A 6,379-nucleotide genomic window follows, 5' to 3' on the forward strand; every position below is an offset into this window, starting at 1 on the left:
TCCTGCACAAACTGCCGCGCCACACCCCTGCTGACGTGCCACGCCCTGTTCGCTGGCGCTCCCTATGCGCTTCTTTTATACGGGGGGCAGGGCTTGGCCGCCGTTACTCCTGGCCCCGCCCAGGTCTTCTCAGCCGCTGTAGCGCGAGCTGCAGACTCCTAGCGGCTCTCTCCGCTCCCTCTGAGGTTGCCACTGTTCGGGAAATGCCCCTGTGCACCGTGCTAGGGCGCTCCGCTGCGCATCGTGCCGGCACCGGAGCTGCTCCCCTCGCCGACTCAGGTTATTCTATTGCTTAAAATACTGAAAACTGAAGTGTTAGAAAATCAAGGTGAATCTTTAGAGATGATCCTTAAATTTGTATAGGTTGACAAGCTGCTGACATTACTGATATCCAAGTACCCTAAGTGTTATTGCAACAGTGTCTAGGTGTTTGCTGTAATCCCTCTAACGATGTAAATTATACCACCCTCTTGAAAAAACTTTCTGAAGAGTTTTACAAGTAATTTCATGAACAATAGCACAGTTAGTCTTGGAAGTAATGATCTTGGCTCAAGGGAATTGATTGTATGTCTTTCCAATTGCTTTCTCAGTCTTGAAAAATCAGCTCATGTCATTTCTAGTTTTGTCTCAAGTTCAGCTCAGCTCAGTTAGATTGTATTGAACCACTTACCCCAATTAAGTAAAAAAGAAACAAAAGTAACTGTTATGTTCGTATTCCTGGGAACTTCATAACATTTAGAGAGGTGTAAATCAGGTAAAAAGAAATTGAAATCTGTGGAGTTACATAATGATAAAATTTATGTGAGAAGATTGGCTCAAAATGTAATGGGCAAACTATCTAAAGAGATAGAAACAACACAGTGAAAGTGTTTCAATAATGTGTGAGCAGTGACTGAGAAAGTTACTGAGGAAATGCACAGGTCAGCCAATTTCTGACAGGTAAGCATCAGGACACCCTGTTCTGTCACAAAATATTTTCTTTATATATTTTTCTAAACATTTTCCTCTTACATATAAACACATTGTTAAGAAAAATAAAAAATATGCAGACTTGCCATTGAAAGGAATATAATAGAACTCAGGGCAACGAGATAATTTGGCAGATATCCTATATGTCTAATAGGGGAGAGCATTCAAAAGGGCAGAGAGAGGAAAAAGAATCTAAACCCCTCCAAAACACAAAACTTCCATCAACCCTCCAAAACTTGCCTTCTCCTCTAGCCTAAGGGAGGGAAACCTTCACCTAACATATTTTAACATTGCATATTTTATTTGCTTTTTTTTTTTTGAATAGCAGTGGAGAAAAAAAGAAATAAAAGCATTGAGGTCATCTTTGTTTAGCCCGCACCCAGAGCTAAACAGTAACAGTTTTTCCTCTCACCCAATGTCCCTTTCCCAACTGAGGAAGGAAATTGAGAAAAAGAGGGAGACTCATGGGTTAAAATTAAACAGATTAAATAAAAAAACCAATATAAATGCTAACACAAAACACACAAAAGTATACTTCACTACAGGGTTGCAACAGGTTGTCCAAGAATACAAATCATGACCAATGAAGAAAAAAAAAAAAAAGCCAGAAGAGAAGAGAGCAAAAACAGCCCCAACTGTCCCTAGACAGCCCTCCCTTTTATAGTGAACTTGATTGTTAATGATATAGAATACACCTGTGGACCAGCCTGGGTCAACTGCCCTGCATTTAACTGCTAATGGCCCTGATCACCATGGGTGGCCACAAACTGAAACCAAATCCCAATGAAAGCAGGACAGGATTCCACCCCTTATTCTATATCATTTCCATCAAGTCACTACTTTTTTCCCCCATCCCTCAACATACATACACATCCACATATACACACAGATATTCTCTCCAGTCCATGGGCTGTCTCTCCAAGAAGTCTATTGAATCAATTCAGTCCAAATCCATGGGTTCCATTCCTCATCATAGTCTCTCAGGGCAGGAAAAACATTGGTGTGGGATACACTCAGTTAGGAGCTCAGGACCAGGCCTCAGTACAGTGTTATGGACTGTTGAAGAGGGGCACAGCAGGATGGTGTATTGCATTTTGATCTTGCAGTGCATGTATCTGCTGCAGCCCACGTTCACGATCTGGGGTGATTCGTACTGCAAGAAATGACACTTAGCATCATACAGTTATTGCTATTCTCACCCAGAATTAAATCTCCTTGGGGTACACATTTAACTTCCCCATCCTCCTGCATCATCCACCAGGTGCACCCAGGTCCTTAAGCAAAAGCAATTCCAGGCACAGGTTTGCCTTTGCTCAAGGCAGGAGTAATCCAAACTGTTTTCCCCAACATATTCCTTATGTGCACCACCGGGACTTCATCCCCCTCTAAAACACACAAAAGTAAGGACTGAGCAGGACCAGCCCAACTGACAGATCCCCTCGTGTTAACTAACCAGGTGGCATTTGCTAAGTGTTCATCCTGTCCTGGTTTAGCCTAAACCAGGCCAATTTTCCTTTCAGAGATTTTTACTTTCAGCTAAGTCTCTTCTAAGTAACTGCACCTTCTGAAAGTAACTGCATGTTTTGCAGACAGTGTCTGCTTCTAGGACTGATAACACTCGAAGTTTGTAGTTATCACTGAGGCACCGGTAGGGATGTTATGCAAAAAGGCTCTTGCTGTACTTAGTCTTAGAGAAACCAAGGTCACTGCTAAATTCCTCACCGCTTACGAGTGAAGAGCCGAAGGGGGGTCGCACCTGCAGGGAGGAGCAGACAGGGCAGGTGACCCAAAATTGACCAACGAAGGTATTCCATCCCATACACGTCATTCTCAGTATAAAGCGGGGAGATCACGAGGGTCTCGCCCTTTTCTCTTGCCCCTTCTTCTGCGCCCTGCCCCTTCCGCCTGCTGGTGTTTGGGTGTTTCTGCTGCTTCGGGCTGCTTCTGCGGCTTGAGCTTTGGCCAGTGTCCAAGAAGGACTCTGTCCGTTTTCCTGCTACCCCCGATCCCGATCCGTGCATCCCTGAATCCAGTTCTCGACCGTCGCTGGGTCCAGCCTGGGCCTTCCCGGAGCCTGCCCTGCAGTGCCGGTGGTGACGTGGCCAACATCGGGGGAGCTCGATCTTGGTTTTGTATATATTTGTATATATTTGATTATTCCAATATTGTTATTACACTCTTTTTCATTATTATAGTTTATTAAAACTGTTTTAACTTTCCAACCCGGAAGTCTCTCTCCCTTTTCCCTTTCCCTTTCCCTTCGAGTGGAGGGGGTTAACAGAGAGCGTCTGCCTCAGGTTTAATAGCCGGCCCAGCTTTAAACCGTGACAGATTTATTGGCACCCAACGTGGGGCTCGAGAGAAGCTCCGACAGGTTGCTCTGATAAGTCGAATCCCGGCTCCGGCGGGAGGATACCCGGAGAGCTCAGCTGAGAGAGTATCAGATTTCTTCCTTTGATTTACGAGGGGTTGGAAATTAAAACAGACAGCTAAGATGATAATGTCATTTTTGAATGCTGTGTTATCTCGTCTTTTTATAGAGTTTCTTTCACAGTTGAGTATTGTAATGATGCCTTACCTGCCGTGGGCACTGAGTTATTGCTTGCTTCTTATGAATGTTTACATGCGGTTTAGCAGTGGGCGCTGGTCGAAATGTATTGTTTTGGTATGGGGTTGATACTGATTTATGCCGTGATAAACTGGGCAGTTAGTATTCTGATCTCTTATCTTTATGACACAATGATGGGCAGCTTTAATCGCGAATCGGTAGCAGCGACTTCATCTGCGCACTCCAGGCGTCCTTTAGCTGATTGTGTTAATGATTACACTTCCAGTTTTACTTCGGGAAATAGTACCTTCTCCTTTTCTGCCAAGCTGATTCCACTAGATTTTATGAAATTAGGATGGTGCTGTCTAGGTGGCATGTTTTTATTTTCGGTTGTCCTGAATGTGTTTCTGATGTGGGATAAGATTAAATATCGGTGCAGGGACAGGTGTAGGTGTTATGCTGCCACTACAGACACTAAATCCACTGAAACCTCGGCAGCCTGCACCGCAGCTGCTACACCCCCCAAGATGGCCACTGCAGCTACTCAGACTCTAACGAGTCTCAGCACTCCCATGACAGCCACTGCATCTACTCAGACCCCAGCATCTACCGAATCTGTACCAATCGCCCCTGTAACCAGGAAGAAATACCAAAAGAAATCAGCTCGTGAAGAGAAGGATGATGACTCAGAGCCTTCTAAGGCAGAGCCATCACATGACCCAGGTGAGGGCCCTTCTCAGTCAGAGTCAGGGCCTGACACAGATCACAGATGGGGGTTCCCTTGATCGTCTTTTTAAAGTAGACCCCTCACAGAAGAAAGGTCCTTCTAAAGCAGAACTATCACAGGAGGAGGACTCGGACGTAGAGATAACCTACCACTCCTTATCCCTGAAGGACCTGAGAAATATAAGGAAAGACTTCAGCCGTTATGGTTGCTCCGATGCTGGGATAATGGGGCAGACAGCATGCAATTAGATGGCAGAGAAGCCAGACAGTTGGGATCCCTGTCCAGAGATGGTGGTATTGATAAGGTGCTTGCAAGAAAGTCAAACACTATCAGTCTCTGGAGGTGACTCTTGTCAGCTGTAAAGAGCAGGTATCCCTATAAAGATGATGTTATGAGTCACCTAAGCAAATGGACCACTATAGAAAAAGGTATTAACTACCTTAGAGAACTAGCTGTGCGAGAGATCATTTATAGACACCCACGGGAAATTGGAGATCCTGTAGATCCTGATGAAGTGGAATGCAACCGATTCATGTTCCGGAAGGTTGTGAAGAATGCTCCACCGGCATACACCCATACATTGTCAATATTAGTCTGGGGAGAAGATGCTATGGCACGACCTAGTGTGGGTGAAATGGCTAACTGTATGCGACAGTATGAAGATAGTATTTCTTCCCCACTGCAGGCCCGTGTCTCGGCTGTGGAAAAACTGACTAAGGAAAACAAGGACTCATTTAAACAACTGTCAGACAAACTGTCCAGGATAGAGAATAAACTTGACTCTCTACCTACACAGGCCCGCGTTGCAGCCGTTAAGAGAAAACGCTCTCCTACAGGACCAGCTCAAAGGAAACGGAACACATCACGAGGTATCCTGTGGTTTGCCCTGCGTGGTTATGGGGAGGACGTGAGCAGATGGCATGGACAACCTACCAGTACCCTACAGGCACGAGTACGTGAGTTGCAAGCTAAAAGGAATACCAGAGAGGATTTTCCTAGGAGGATGGCTGCTCCAGTTACCAGTGAGCAGGACCCCAGTCAGGGCAGATGGGCCTCAAATCCCTTTTTCCCAAATGTGAATAGGGAAAATTAAGGTCCAGTCCCCGTGAGCAGCACGAATCCATTCCTTAATTAGGGGGGCCCTGCCTCCAGCCAGGTGGAGGAGAGGGACAACCGAGTTTATTGGACTGTGCAGATTCGATGGCCTGGCACATCAAAACCACAAAGGTATCGAGCCTTGGTAGACACTGGTGCACAGTGCACCCTAATGCCATGGGATCATAAAGGGACAGAATCTATCAGTATTTCGGGAGTAACAGGGGGATCTCAAGTGTTATCTGTATTGGAGGCCGAAGTGAGCCTAACTAAAAATGAATGGAAAAAGCACCCCATTGTGACTGGCCCAGATGCTCCGTGCATCCTTGGCATAGACTACCTCAAGAGAGGGTATTTTAAGGACCCAAAAGGGTATAGATGGGCCTTTGGTATAGCAGCTGTAGAGACTGAGGACATTAAACAGCTGTCTACTGAGGAGAAGGAACACGCCTCCACAAAATCCAATGTGAATCAAAGTGAAGACGTTTATTAAGCATAAGCTGTCCCTTTTATACATTTTGTACTTTCCCTGGCTGTAAGCATGTGCATTGCTATTCGTTAATATTACTAAACATACTCTTCTTTGATGTGTTGATTGGTCACTGCTCTGCCACTGGTCCTTCCTTAATTGGCTCCATCAGTTCTTGTTTCTTCTCCTCCGTGTTCGGTTCCCACCGGCTACTCCCTCAATTCTTGTTTGCTCAGCTGCTGTTTTTCCTCATCTCTCCAAGGTCGGCTTGTTGACACTAGCTACATGAATCTTCTCACGCAGCTAGGCCTTCACTCCATACTCTCATACTTCTGGCTCATTACATGACCATTCTGCTCCAAAAACCCCTCTACAGTCTACCTTACCTGGCCTCTCAGAGGATCCTTCTGTTGTGGGGTTGCTGAATGTTGAAGAACAACACGTGCCAATTGCTACTACCACGGTGCACCGACGACAATATCGCACCAATCGAGACTCCCTGATCCCCATTCATAAACTGATTAGACAATTAGAAAATCAAGGAGTGATTAGCAAGACTCGCTCACCCTTT

This window comes from Nyctibius grandis, chromosome W (assembly GCF_013368605.1).
Source record: "Nyctibius grandis isolate bNycGra1 chromosome W, bNycGra1.pri, whole genome shotgun sequence".
Taxonomy (NCBI): domain Eukaryota; kingdom Metazoa; phylum Chordata; class Aves; order Nyctibiiformes; family Nyctibiidae; genus Nyctibius; species Nyctibius grandis.